Source organism: Arachis ipaensis, chromosome B1 (assembly GCF_059453495.1).
Source record: "Arachis ipaensis isolate K30076 ecotype BB chromosome B1, ASM5945349v1, whole genome shotgun sequence".
NCBI classification, from domain to species: domain Eukaryota; kingdom Viridiplantae; phylum Streptophyta; class Magnoliopsida; order Fabales; family Fabaceae; genus Arachis; species Arachis ipaensis.
In genome coordinates, this window is record NC_142436.1 from 65,215,593 (window position 1) to 65,230,803 (window position 15,211).

General features: G+C 41.9%; 1 non-coding gene across 1 annotated transcript; it reads right to left on the minus strand.

Annotated features, from left to right (window-relative positions):
- Positions 1-12,005: 12,005 nt before the first annotated feature.
- LOC148576868 (small nucleolar RNA R71) lies at positions 12,006-12,113 on the minus strand. The gene has a single exon (XR_015903241.1). It is a non-coding gene; the product is annotated as a small nucleolar RNA R71 (small nucleolar RNA).
- Between the last annotated feature and the right edge of the window lie 3,098 nt (positions 12,114-15,211).

The following is a 15,211-nucleotide window of genomic DNA, read 5'->3' on the forward strand; positions in this document are numbered from 1 at the left end:
CTCCCAATTCGAACTTCTTGAGTTTTTTACTCTTTGTAGCTGTAGGGGTTCAATTTGGTTTTCTTGCTTTGCGTGTGTTCTTTAGTGCTTTGTAACCGACTTCTTTGCGTTGGTCCCATGATAGACTCCTTTTTGTAATCCTCTTTCTTGGACCTTCGTGAGGTCTCTTTCAGGGATTGCTTGGATTTTTGTAGTGGATCGACTTCATTGGGTCGACTTCTTCTAAGTTATTTCGTAATCCTCTTTCTTGGACCTTTGTTAGGTCTCTTTCAGGGATTACTTTTATAACTTGTCTTTTGTAGGAGGTTGACTCCGTTAGGTCGATCTCTTCTAAGTTATTTCGTAATCCTCTTTCTTGGACCTTTGTTAGGTCTCTTTCATGGATTACTTTTATAACTTGTCTTTTGTAGGAGGTCGACTTCATTAGGTCGATCTCTTCTAAGTTATTTCGTAATCCTCTTTCTTGGACCTCTGTTAGATCTCTTTCAGGGATTACTTTTATAACTTGTCTTTTGTAGGAGGTCGACTTCATTAGGTCGATCTCTTCTAAGTTATTTCGTAATCCTCTTTCTTGGACCTTTGTTAGATCTCTTTCAGGGATTACTTTTATAACTTGTCTTTTGTAGGAAGTCGACTTCATTAGGTCGATCTCTTCTAAGTTATTTCGTAATCCTCTTTCTTGGACCTTTGTTAGATCTCTTTCAGGGATTACTTTTATAACTTGTCTTTTGTAGGAGGTCGACTTCGTTAGGTCGATCTCTTCCTAGGTTATTTCTGTAATCCTCTTTTTTGGACCTTTGTCGGGTCTCTTTCAGAGATTACTTTTATAACCTTTTCGTCTTGGGCTGACTTTGCTAGGTCGAGCCCTTCTAAGTTAAAGTAATCCTCTTTAATAGGGTTGGCCAGACATCTTTCCAGGGTTTACTTGTAACTTGGGTTGACTTGGTCCGACTTCTGAACGACGGCCAGTCTTTAAGTTATTTTATTAGCTATCCGTAAGACCTCGTCAGGTTATTTTTTTGATTGCTTTCTATAACTTCTTATATTATTCTGTGTTCATCTTTGCCGATTTGTAGAAAGTGGTTGGCATCTCTAGCTCGTCCTCTGGGTAAATCGCGTTTTCACCTTTATCAGACGACTCATCTTTATCGTGGTTGTGCAGTGAAATTGTTTTTCACTTTCTGCCGACCTGTAGCTTTATAATCGGACGATGAATACTTTAGATTAATGCGTCTTGAAATCTTTGTAGAATACCTAGATAAATTTTATTCAAAAAAATGAAAATATATACATATGGGAATTTTCTCATCCTCTTAAGTTGGGTATGATCTATGTCTCAACCTGGTGCCTCATTAAAAAACCTTTTCAGGAAAAAGAGCGCATCTACTGGTGAGATCTTTTACCTTTTCTAACTGTAGTACCTTCTTAGGTTGCAGGCGTGCCATGACCTTGGAAGCTCCCGTACGTTGAGTTCGGACACTCTGTAGTAGCCCTTCCCGAGTACTTCTATGACGCGGTATGGTCCTTTCCAATTGGCTTCCAGCTTTCCCTCTCCGGGTCGAGTTGTTCCGATGTCGTTTCGGATTAAGATGAGGTCGTTTTCAGCGAAACTTCTTGGTACTACCCTTTGGTTATATCTAGAAGCCATTCGGCGTTTTAGCGCTTCTTCTCTGATCCGAGCTCTTTCCTGAACCTCAGGTAGTAGGTCGAGTTCTTCCCTCTGGAGTTGGGAGTTTGCTCCCTCATTATAATGGACTGCCCTATGTGATCCTTCCTCAATTTCTATTGAAATCATTGCCTCCGTTCCGTATGTTAGCCGGAATGGGGATTCCTTTGTGGTGGAATGTGGCGTCGTTCGATATGCCCATAGGAGTTGTGGGAGCTCCTCTGCCCAGGCTCCCTTTGCATCCTGTAATCTCCGTTTTAACCCTGTCAATATGACTTTGTTGGCGGCTTCGGCCTGTCCGTTAGCTTGGGGGTGTTCGACAGAGGTGTACTGGTGCTTTATATTCAAGTCGGCTACTAATTTTCTGAAGCCCGCATCTGTGAATTGGGCGCCATTGTCTATGGTTATTGAGTACGGGACCCCAAATCTTGTGACAATGTTTCTGTATAAGAATTTTCGGCTTCTTTGGGCAGTGGCATTGGCTAATGGTTCTGCTTCGATCCACTTTGTAAAGTAATCTACCCCTACTATGAGGAATTTAACTTGCCCTGATCCCTGGGGAAAGGGGCCGAGAAGGTCGAGTCCCCATTTCGCAAAAGGCCAAGGCGCAGTCACGCTGATGAGTTCTTCTGGCGGAGCGATGTGGAAATTGGCATGTTTCTGACATGGTGGACATGTCTTTACGAATTCTGTAGATTCTTTCTGTAAAGTTGGCCAGTAAAACCCTGCCCGGAGTATCTTTTTGGCAAGAGCCCGTGCTTTGAGATGATTGCCGCAAATGCCGCTGTGTACCTCTTCCAACACTTCCCTGGTGTGGGAGGTCGGCACGTACTTTAGTAATGGTACCGAGATCCCTCTTTTGTACAGGATGTTGTTTATGATGGTGTAGTACTGTGCCTCCCTTTTTAGCTTCTTCGCTTCCTTTTCTTCTGCGGGGAGCGTTCCTGTTTTGAGGTAGTTAATTATGGGGATCATCCATCCTTGGTCCTGGCCTGTTATGGTTAGGACTTTTTTCATTTCCGAGATTGATGGGTTCTGTAGCATTTCCTGGATGAGGCTTCTATTATTGCCCCCTGGTTTGGTGCTGGCCAGTTTTGAGAGTGCGTTAGCTCGAGCATTTTGCTCACGGGGTATGTGGCAGATCTTGTATTCCCCGATTTGTTCGAGCTGTTGCTTGGTTTTATCCAGATATCTTTTCATGGTGGGATCTTTAGCTTGGTAGCTCCCTGCTATCTGTGATGTGACCACTTGCGAATCACTATAAATGTTAAGTTTTCGAGCTCCCACCTCTTCAGCCAGTTTTAGACCAGCTAGCAATGCTTCGTATTCCGCCTGGTTATTTGAAGCCGGGAATCCGAACTTGAGGGAGAGCTCAACTTGGGTTCCCTGGTTGCTTTCTATTATAACTCCTGCACCACTTCCCGTTTTATTTGAAGAACCATCCACATACAGATTCAACTCTATGGGGGCTTCTAGGGCATCTGTGAATTCGGCGATAAAATCGGCCAGGTATTGTAATTTGATGGCGGTCCGAGCTTCATATTGGAGGTCAAATTCTGACAGCTCGACTGCCCATTGTAGAATTCTGCCTGCTAAATCTGTTTTCTGCAATATTCCCTTTAATGGCTGATTAGTTCGAACTTTAATGGTGTTGGCCTGGAAGTAGGGGCGGAGTCGCCCAGATGTTAAAACGAGAGTGTAAGCAAATATTTCTATTTTCTGATAGTTCAGCTCGGATCCCTGCAGTGCTTTGCTAATGAAATAGATGGGTTGTTGCCCGTTTTCGCTTTCTCGGACCAGTGCTGACGCTACTGCCTTGTCTCCTACTGCAAGATATAGTATGAGTGGTTCTCCTTCTTGAGGTCGGGATAGGATAGGTGGCTGTCCTAAGAACTTTTTAAAGTCTTGGAACGCTTGTTCGCATTCTGTCGTCCACTCGAACTGTTTTCCCTTTCTTAAAGTAGCATAGAAGGGGAGAGATCTTATTGCGGCTCCTACTAAGAATCGGGATAGGGCGGCCAACCTCCCGTTGAGTTGCTGTACTTCTTTTACGCAGGTTGGGCTTTTCATGTTGAGTATGGCCTGGCATTCATCTGGATTTGCTTCAATTCCTTTTTGTGTGAGCATGAAGCCTAAGAATTTGCCTGCTTCTACTGCAAAGGTACATTTTGCTGGATTGAGTCGCATATCATGCTTCCTGATGGTGTCGAACACCTGGGCTAGGTCGGTCAACAGTGTCTGTTCACTTTTTGTTTTAATTAGCATGTCATCCACATAAACTTCCATGATTTTCCCGATTTGATCCGAGAAGACTTAATTCATCAATCTTTGATAAGTGGCTCCTGCGTTCTTAAGGCCGAAAGGCATTACGATGTAGCAGTAGTTCGCCTTTGGCGTTAAAAACGAGGTCTTTTCCTGGTCCGGTGGGTACATGGGAATTTGGTTGTATCCTCAATACGCATCCATAAATGAGAGATATTTATATCCAGAGGAAGCATCTACCAGGGCGTCAATACTCGGGAGTGGGTATGGATCTTTTGGGCAAGCTTTGTTGAGATCTGTGTAATCGGTGCACATTCGCCACTTCCCATTTGATTTTTTCACCAAAACGACGTTGGCTAGCCATAGTGGGTATTTGACTTCTCTTATAAATCCGGCTTCCAGCAGTGCCTGCACTTGCTCTTCCACAGCTTGGGATCGCTCTGGCCCGAGTTTTCTTCGTCTCTGCTGGACCGGTCGAGATCCTGGATAAACTGCCAACTTGTGACACATTAGTTTAGGGTCTATGCCTGGCATGTCTGCGGCTTTCCATGCAAAAAGGTCGTTATTATCTCACAAGAATTGTATTAGCAGTTCTTTTAAATTTTCTTTGAGGATTGTGCTGATATTAGTTGTTTTTTCTGAGGTGTCCCCGATCTGAATTTTTTCTATCTCGCCCTCTGGTTGGGGACGAAACTCCTCTCGTCGTTGAACTCCGCCCAGCTCGATTGTGTGGAACTCTTCTCCTTTGCCCCTGAGGTTGAGGCTCTCATTGTAACAGCGACGCGCCATCCTCTGGTCTGCTTTTATCTGGCTATCCCTTTTGGAGTTGGGAATTTCATGCATAGGTGTGGGGTCGAGACTATTGCACCGAGTTGGTTGAGCGTGGTCCGGCCTATGAGAGCGTTGTAGGCTGAGCTTACGTTGACTACAATGTAGTCTATTTTGAGGTCCTGGATTGATCTCCCTTTCCAAAGGTTGTATGCAGTGGTATGTATCCTAGTGGTCGAACCGGAGTGTCTCCTAGCCCGAACAAACTGTTTGGATATGCTTTAAGTTCTTTTTCTTCTAAGCCGAGTTTATCAAAGGCTGTTTTGAATAAGATGGCGGCAGAACTCCCTTGATCTATTAGCGTCCGATGTAGGTTGGCGTTTGCCAATATGATAGTGATAACCATGGGATTGTCGTGTCCTGTAATGATGCCGGTTGCGTCCTCTTTAGTGAATGTTATCGTTGGGATGTTGAGTGTTCCTTCCTTTCCTTCGACATGGTATACTTCTTTGAGGTATCTCTTATGAGAGGATTTGGATATCCCTCCTGCTGCAAAGCCGCCATGTATCATGTGGACATGTCTTTCTGGGGTCCGAGGTGATCGTTCCGCTCGTTCAATGTCATCATCCCTTCGTCTCTTTCTTTGCTCGTCATCTCGGGTGGCCAGGAATCGATCTAGTTTTCCTTCCCTCACCAATTTTTCTATGATATTTTTCAAGTCGAAGCATTCGTTAGTGGAGTGTCCCCGGACCCGATGATATTCACAATACTCCTTTCGGTTTCCTCCTCCCTTCTTGCCTTTGAGTGGCCGTGCTGGGGGAATTTTTTCCGTATGGCAGACTTCTTTGTATATTTCGACCAAGGATGCCCTAAGAGGAGTATAGTTATGGTACTTCTTAATTTTCTCCCCTTGTCTGTCGTCTTTTCTTTTGGGTTTCTTGTATCTGTCACGGTAGGAAGCTCCCGATTTTGAGGATTCTCCTAACCGAGCGTTTTCTTCTATATTGATGTATTTTTCTGCTCGCTCCTGTACTTTGTCGAGGGTAGTCGGGTACTTTTTTGATATAGATTGGCTGAAAGGTCCCTCTCGTAGGCCGTTGATGAGTCCCATGATTGCGGCCTCTGTGGGTAAACTTTGTATGTCCATGCATGTTTTGTTGAATCTTTCCATGTAGTTGCGAAGGCTCTCCCGATCTCCTTGTTTGACTCCTAATAAACTGGGGGCGTGCTTAGCTTTATCCTTTTGAATGGAAAATCTGGCTAGGAATTTCTTAGCTAAGTCGTCGAAACTTGAGATGGATTTTGGGGGTAAGTTGTCGAACCACCGAATAGCTGTCTTTGTGAGAGTCGTTGGGAAGGCTTTACAGCGAACAGCATCTGGGGCATCAGTGAGGTACATTCTGCTTCTGAAGTTACTGAGATGGTGGTTGGGATCTGTGGTGCCGTCATATAGAGCCATATCTGGGAGTTTGAAGTCTTTTGGAATTTTGGTTTTCATGATTTTCCTAGTGAAGGGGTCTTGCTCTTTGTGTGAATTCTCCTCGAGATTAGCGCGAGGGGCTTTTGATTTGAGATCGGCTTCCAATTGCTGCAGTTTTTCTTCCAACTCCCGACGTCGCCGCATCTCTCTTTGTAGATCTCTTCCGATTTCCTGTTGTTGGTGGCTTTCTTTTTCCAGTTGTTTTAGGCGGTCTTGGAGTGCTTCTATGGCCCCTGAATTTGGTGAGTCTTTGTCTTGGTTGGTCTCCGGAGTGTCTTGTAGCGTGACGTTCGCGTTTTTGTGTGGTGTTTGATCCTCCAGACCTGAATCGTGATCGTTGTCATGGTTGTCCGCCATGGTGATGGGATGACTTCCAGGTCCCCGGCAACGGTGCCAATGTTCCGAGGATTACCTGAATTTGTAGGTCGATCTCGGTCGAGATCTTCTGTGCTGGTCGGAACCGAGGTGTCCGGTTGGTGAATGGCGACCGGAGCTGGTTAGCACAACCAATCCAACTAGTCGGACGCACCAGCTCCGGTCGCCATTCACCAACTGGACACCTCGGTTCCGACCAGCACAGAAGATCTCGACCGAGATCGACCTACAAATTCAGGTAACCGTCGGAACACCTTGCATTTAAACTTTGAGCACACAACCATGTTGAACTTTTCTTGACAACACCAACCACTAACTATCTTCCTCTTACTCTTAATGCCACAAAGAGCTCTAAGTTGACCATCCGTCTCCAGTAGCCCATATTCAAGTGGAATTAGAAAGCTAAGGGATATGAATTTTACCCACTTGAATGTTGTGAAGGATGATAGCAACTTAGGTGGAGAGGTCTCCAGTAGCTTTGGCAAAGTGATATCAAGCTCCTCTCCCTTATGTTCTTTCTTGACAACTTCCACCTCTTTGCAAGCTTCTTCAATTTCAACCTCTTCCTCTTGGTGGCTTTCTTCCAAGTCAATCTCTTTTTTATTGCTCACCAAGGGCATGGGAGGTTGTGCCTCTTTTTCTTGAATCTCCATCTCTTGATCAATCTCTTCCAAGTCTTCAACTATGATATGCCTTGGAGGTTGTACACCCTCCTCAGCATTAATTTCAATCGCCTTGGAAGGAGGTTCTATAACTGGACTTTCCAATGGAGATACAACATCTCTTAAGTCTGCAACCACTTCTTCCTTTGTAATAATTGCTGCTTTGTCCAGTTGTTTAAGTATAAAATCGTACTCATCCTCGATGATTTTCTTTCCATGACAACTCCTTTCAACTACTCTTTCATCTTCAAGGGTCTCTCCTACCTTTACCCGTAGGGCCTCCTCTCGCTCTTGATGAAGTATGGATTCGCGAAGATGATTTCTTCTTTCCTGTTCCATATCAATAGCATAATTGGGATCATCTTGCTCTTGGATTGATGGATGTGGGTGCTCTTCCATGGAGGGTAGTGATGGGATGAAAAGATCATTATGTGGTTGAAAAAGAAGTGCATTAGAGCTTGAGGGTTGAATATTTGAGGTAGAGGGTTGGTTCATACGGGATATAAGATTTTGGAGTGTAGAGATGAGACCAATGATATTAGAGATGAGTGTATTGTTATCCAATGGAGGTTGGGGTGGATCTATGTATGGCTCAATTGGTTCATAGGGTGGTTGGTATGGTGGATGTGGGTTAGGGTCATATGGAGGTAAATGGTGTAAAGGGGCTTGTGAGTTTGGTGGTTCAAAGCTACGTTGAGAGGATGATCTATAAGCACAGGGTGGGACTTGTTGGTAAATACAAGGGAGTCTGATGAGCGGATAATTTATACGCTTTTTGGCATTGTTTTTAGTATGTTTTTAGTAGGATTTAGTTACTTTTAGGGATGTTTTCATTAGTTTTTATGTTAAATTCACATTTCTGGACTTTACTATGAGTTTGTGTGTTTTTCTGTGATTTCAGGTATTTTCTGGCTGAAATTGAGGGACTTGAGCAGAAATCAGATTCAGAGGTTGAAAAAGGACTGCTGATACTGTTGGATTCTGACCTTCCTGCACTCAAAGTGGATTTTCTGGAGCTACAGAACTCGAAATGGCGCGCTTCCAATTGCGTTGGAAAGTAGACATCCAGGGCTTTCCAGAAATATATAATAGTCCATACTTTGGCCAAGAATAAACGACGTAAACTGGCGTTCAACGCCAGCCTTCTGCCCAAATCTGGCGTCCAGCGCCAGAAAAGGATCCAAAACCAGAGCTGAACGCCCAAACTGGCACAGAAACTGGCGTTCAACTCCACAAATGGCTTCTGCACGTGCTACACTTAAGCTCAGCCCAAACACACACCAAGTGGGCCCCGGAAGTGGATTTATGCATCAATTACTTACTCATGTAAACCCTAGTGACTAGTTTATTATAAATAGGACCTCTTACTATTGTATTAGGTATCTTTTGATCATCTTAGGATCTTAGGATCATCTTTGGACGCCTGGTTCTTAGATCAGAGGGGCTAGCCTCTCGGCCATGCCTGGACCTTTCACTTATGTATTTTTAACGGTAGAGTTTCTACACTCCATAGATTAAGGTGTGGAGCTCTGCTGTTCCTCAAAGATTAATGCAAAGTACTACTGTTTTCTATTCAATTCTTCTTATTTTGCTTCTAAGATATCCATTCGCACCCAAGAACGTGATGAAGGTGATGATTATGTGTGACGCTCATCATCCTTCTCCCCTATGAACGCGTGCCTGACAAACACTTCTGTTCTACATGAATTAAGCTAGAATGAATATCTCTTAGATCTCCTAACCAGAATCTTCGTGGCGTAAGCTAGAATGATGGCGGCATTCAAGAGAATCCGGAAGGTCTAAACCTTGTCTGTGGTATTCTGAGTAGGATTCAATGATTGAATGACTGTGACGAGCTTCAAACTCGCGATTGTTGGGCGTTAGTGACAGACGCAAAAGGAGGGTGAATCCTATTCCAGCATGATCGAGAACTGACAGATGAATAGCCGTGCCGTGACAGGGTGTGTGAGCATATTATTCACTGAGAGGAGGGGATGTAGCCACTGACAACGGTGATGCCCTTGCATAAAGCCAGCCATGGAAAGGAGTGAGACTGATTGGATGAAGATAGCAGGAAAGCAGAGGTTCAGAGGAACGAAAAGCATCTCCATTCGCTTATCTGAAATTCCTACCAATGATTTACATAAGTATCTCTATCCCTATTTTATTATATAATATTCGAAAACACCATTATCACTTTATATCTGCCTGACTGAGATTTACAAGGTGACTATAGCTTGCTTCATACCAACAATCTCCGTGGGATTCGACCCTTACTCACGTAAGGTATTACTTGGACGACCCAATGCACTTGCTGGTTAGTTGTATCGAAGTTGTGATAATTATGAATTAAGATCAGAGCACCAAGCTTTGGAGCCATTACTAGGATTTGTTCGAGCCTGGAGATCACAATTTCGTGCACCAAGTTTTTGGCGCCGTTGCCGGGGATTGTTCGAGTTTGGACAACTAACGGTTCATCTTGTTGCTCAGATTAGGTAACTTTCTTTTCGTTTTCTTTTCAAAAAAAAAAAAAATTTTCAAAAATATTTTCAAAATTTTCTCATCTGTTTTCGAAAAAAAAAATGTTTTCAAAAATAAATTATTCTATGGCTTCAAAATTTTTAAGAATGAATTCTAGTGTTTCATGAAGCATGTGAAGCCTAGCTGGCTGTAAAGCCATGTCTAAATTCTTTTGGACTGAGGCTTCCAACCATCAGCTCTTACACGACTGTAGGGTATGTCAGGCGTGTCATGTCTGAATTACATGCTGAAGCTTGGCTGGCCATTGGCCATGTCTAGTGTTTTGGACTGAAGCTTTCATTGAAAGCTTGGCTGGCTAGTGAGCCATGTCTAATTCCTGGACTGAAGCTTTAGACTAAGAATGCAAGATTCCTGGAATTCATATTAAAAATTTTGGAATCCTTATTTTTCCTTTTAATTTTCGAAAAAATATAAGATAAAAATCCAAAAAAATTAGAAAATCATAAAAATCAAAAATATTTTCTGTTTCTTGTTTGAGTCTTGAGTCATGTTATAAGTTTGGTGTCAATTGCATGTGCATCTTGCATTTTTCGAAAATTTCATGCATTCATAGTGTTCTTCATGATCTTCAAGTTGTTCTTGTAAGTCTTCTTGTTTGATCTTGATGATTTTTTGTTTTGTGTCTTTTCTTGTTTTTCATATGCACTCTTGAATTCTTAGTGTCTAAGCATTAAAGAATTCTAAGTTTGGTGTCTTGCATGTTTTCTCTGCATTAAAATTTTTCAAAAATATGTTCTTGATGTTCATCATGTTCTTCATAGTGTTCTTGGTGTTCATCTTGACATTCATATCATTCTTGCATGCATTCATTGTTTTGATCTAAAAATTTCATGCATTGCATAATTTTCATGTTTTTCATAAAAATTCAAAAATCAAAAAAATATCTTTCCCTTTTTCTCTCATCAAATTCGAAAAATTGAGTTGACCTTTTCAAAAATTTTTAAAATCAAATTGTTTCTTATGAGTCAAATCAAATTTTCAATTTGAAAATCTTATCTTTTTCAAAATCTTTTTCAAAAATCAAATCTTTTTCAAAATTCTTGGTTATTTTCGAAAATTCCAAAAATAATTTTCAAAAATCTTTTTCTTATTTTATATCATAATTTTCGAAAATAACATAATCAATTAATGTTTTGGTTCAAAAAGTTGAAGTTTGTTACTTGCTTGTTAAGAAAGATTCAAACTTTGAGTTCTAGAATCATATCTTGTGATTTCTTATGAATCAAGTCATTAATTGTGATTTTAAAAATCAAATCTTTTTCAAAAACTAATTCCAATCATATCTTTTCAAAAATATCTTCTTATCTTATCTTTTTCAAAAATATCTTTCCAAAATATCTTTTCTAACCTCCTAACTTCTTATCTTTTCAAAATTTGTTTCAACTAACTAACTAACTTTTTGTTTGTTTCTTAACTTTTTCAAAACTACCTAACTAACTCTCTCTCTCTAATTTTCGAAAATATCTTCCCTCTTTTTCAAAAATTTCTTTTTTAATTAACTAATTATTTTTATTTTTTATTTAAAAAAAAATTTCGAAAAAAAAATACTAACCTTTTTCAAAAACTATTTTCAAAAATCACTAACTCTTTTTCAAAAATTGTTTTCGAAAATTCTCTTCTCTCTCATCTCCTTCTATTTTTTTTTATTCATCTACTAACATCTCTCCCTCATTCAAAAAAAAAGAGAAAAAAAAAGGATCTCTATTATTATTATTTTTCTGTGCCTTCTTCTTTGTCATATGAGCAGGAGCAAGGACAAGAATATTCTTGTTAAAGCAGATCCAGAACCTGAAAGGACTCTGAATTACAACTAACCAGTAAGCACCTGTTAGGAATTTTCAAACAAGAAGAGGAGATGGCAGCCGAAAATAATAATAATGCAAGGAGGATGCTTGGTGACTTTACTGCACCTAATTCCAATTTACATGGAAGAAGCATCTCCATTCCTTCCATTGGAGCAAACAAATTTGAGCTGAAACCTCAATTAGTTTCTCTGATGCAGCAGAACTGCAAGTTTCATGGACTTCCATCTGAAGATCCTTTTCAGTTCTTAACTGAATTCTTGCAGATATGTGATACTGTTAAGACTAATGGAGTAGATCCTGAAGTCTACAGGCTCATGCTTTTCCCTTTTGCTGTAAGAGACAGAGCTAGATTATGGTTGGATTCTTAACCCAAAGACAGCCTGAACTCTTGGGATAAGCTGGTCACGGCTTTCTTAGCCAAGTACTTTCCTCCTCAAAAGCTGAGCAAGCTTAGAGCTGATGTTCAAACCTTCAGACAGAAAGAAGGTGAATCCCTCTATGAAGCTTGGGAAAGATACAAACAGTTGACCAAAAAGTGTCCTTCTGACATGCTTTCAGAATGGACCATCCTGGATATATTCTATGATGGTCTGTCTGAGTTATCAAAGATGTCACTGGACACTTCTGTAGGTGGATCCATTCACCTAAAGAAAACGCCTGCAGAAGCTCAAGAACTCATTGACATGGTTGCTAATAACCAGTTCATGTACACTTCTGAAAGGAATCCTGTGAGTAATGGGACGCCTATGAAGAAGGGAGTTCTTGAAGTTGATACTCTGAATGCCATATTGGCTCAGAATAAAATATTGACTCAGCAAGTCAATATGATTTCTCAGAGTCTGCATGGAATGCAAGCTGCATCCAACAGTACTCAAGAGGCATCTTCTGAAGAAGAAGCTTATGATCCTGAGAACCCTGCAATAGCAGAGGTAAATTACTTAGGTGAACCTTATGGAAACACCTATAACTCAACATGGAGAAATCATCCAAATTTCTCATGGAAGGATCAAAAGCCCCAACAAGGCTTTAATAATGGTGGAAGAAACAGGTTTAGCAATAGCAAGCCTTTTCCATCATCAACTCAGCAACAGACAGAGAACTCTGAATAAAATGCTTCTAATTTAGCAAATCTGGTCTCTGATCTGTCTAAGGCCACTGTAAGTTTCATGAATGAAACAAGATCTTCCATTAGAAATCTGGAAGCACAAGTGGGCCAGCTGAGAAAAAGGATCACTGAAATCCCTCCTAGTACTCTCCCAAGTAATACAGAAGAGAACTCAAAAGGAGAGTGCAAGGCCATTGACATAAGTGCCATGGCCGAACCTCTGAGGAGAGGAGAGGACATGAATCCCAAGGAGGAAGACCTCCTGGGACGTCCAGTGACCAATAAGGAGCTTCCCTCTGAGGAACCAAAGGACTCTGAGACTCATCTAGAGACCATAGAGATCCCATTGAACCTCCTTATGCCCTTCATGAGCTCTGATGAGTATTCCTCTTCTGAAGAGAATGAGGATGTCACTGAAGAGCAAACTGCCAAGTTTCTTGGTGCAATCATGAAGCTGAATGCCAAATTATTTGGCATTGATGCTTGGGAAGTTGAACCTCCCTTGTTCATCAATGAACTAAGTGATCTGGATCAACTGATATTACCTCAGAAGAGACAGGATCCTGGAAAGTTCATAATACCCTGTACCATAGGCACCATGATCTTTAAGGCTCTGTGTGACCTTGGTTCAGGAATAAACCTCATGCCCCTCTCTGTAATAGAGAAACTGGGAATCTATGGGGTGCAAGCTGCTAAAATCTCATTAGAGATGGCAGACAGCTCAAGAAGACAGGCTTATGGACAAGTAGAAGATGTATTAGTAAAGGTTAAGGGCCTTTACATACCTACTGATTTCATAGTCCTGGATACTGGAAAGGAAGAGGATGAATCCATCATCCTAGGAAGATCTTTCCTGGCCACAGCAAGAGCTGTGATTGATGTTGACAGAGGTGAAATAGTCCTTTAATGGAATGAGAACTCCCTTGTATTCAAAACTCAAGGATCTCCCTCTGCAACCATGGAGAGGAAGCATGAAAAGCTTCTCTCAAAGCAGAGCCAACCAGAGCCCCCACAGTCAAACTCTAAGTTTGGTGTTGGGAGGCCACAACCAAACTCTAAGTTTGGTGATGAACTCCCATATCCAAACTTTAAGTTTGGTGTTGGAGAGTCTCAACAAAGCTCTGCACATCTGTGAGGCTCCATGAGAGCCCACTGTCAAGCTATTGACATTAAAGAAGCGCTTGTTGGGAGGCAACCCAATGTTTATCTAATTCTTATTTTTATTGTTTTTCATGTTTTCTTAGGTTCATGATCATGTGGAGTCACAAAATAAATATAAAAATTGAAAACGGAATCAAAAACAGCAGAAGAAAAATCACACCCTGGAGGAGCATCTGTCTGGCGTTCAGCGCCAGAACAGAGCATGGTTCTGGCGCTGAACGCCCAAAATGGGCAGCTTCTGGGCGCTGAACGCCAGAACAGGCATGGTTCTGGCGTTCAACACCAGAAATGGCACACAAATGGGCGTTGAACGCCCAAAATGGCCACCAACCTGGCCCTGAACGCCCAGAGTTGGATACAAAGGGATTTTTACATGCCTAATGGGTGCAGAGATGTAAATCCTTGAACACCTCAGGATCTGTGGACCCCACAGGATCCCCACTACCTCCACTCACTTCTTCTCACCACTCTCTTTCACACAACCCCACAAACACTCTTCCCTAAAAACCCCTCACCAATCACCTCAATCTCTCTTCCCCACTAAACCTTCACTACTCACATCCATCTCCTCTTCCCCATAAACCTACCTCATAAACTCCACCTACCTTCAAAATTCAAAACCAATTTCCCACCCAAACCCACCCATATGGCCGAACCAATAACCCCCCTCCCTTCCCTATATAAAGCCCTCCATTCTTCTTCCAATTCACACAACACAACCCCTCTATACCCTTCTTGGCCGAAACCACTTCTCCCTCTCCCTCTCCATATTTCTTCTTCTTCTCTTTCTATTCTTTTGTTTATTGCTCGAGGGCGAGCAATATTCTAAGTTTGGTGTGGTAAAAGCATAGCTTTTTTGTTTTTCCATTACCATTGATGGCACCCAAGACCGGAGAATCCTCTAGAAGAGGGAAAGGGAAGATAAAAGCTTCCACATCCGAGTCATGGGAGATGGAAAGGTTCATCTCCAAAGCCCATCAAGACCACTTCTATGATGTTGTGGCCAAGAAGAAGGTGATCCCTGAGGTCCCTTTTAAACTCAAAAGAAATGAGTATCCGGAGATCCGACATGAAATTCAAAGAAGAGGTTGGGAAGTTCTAACAAATCCCATCCAACAAGTCGGCATCCTAATGGTTCAAGAGTTCTATGCCAATGCATGGATCACCAAGAACCATGATCAAAGTAAGAACCCAGATCCAAAGAACTATGTTACAATGGTTCGGGGGAAATACTTAGATTTTAGTCCGGAGAATGTGAGGTTGGCGTTCAACTTGCCATACATGGAAGAGAACGCACGCCCCTACACAAGGAGAGTCAACTTTGATCAAAGGTTGGACCAAGTCCTTATGGACATATGTGTAGAAGGAGCTCAATGGAAGATTGAC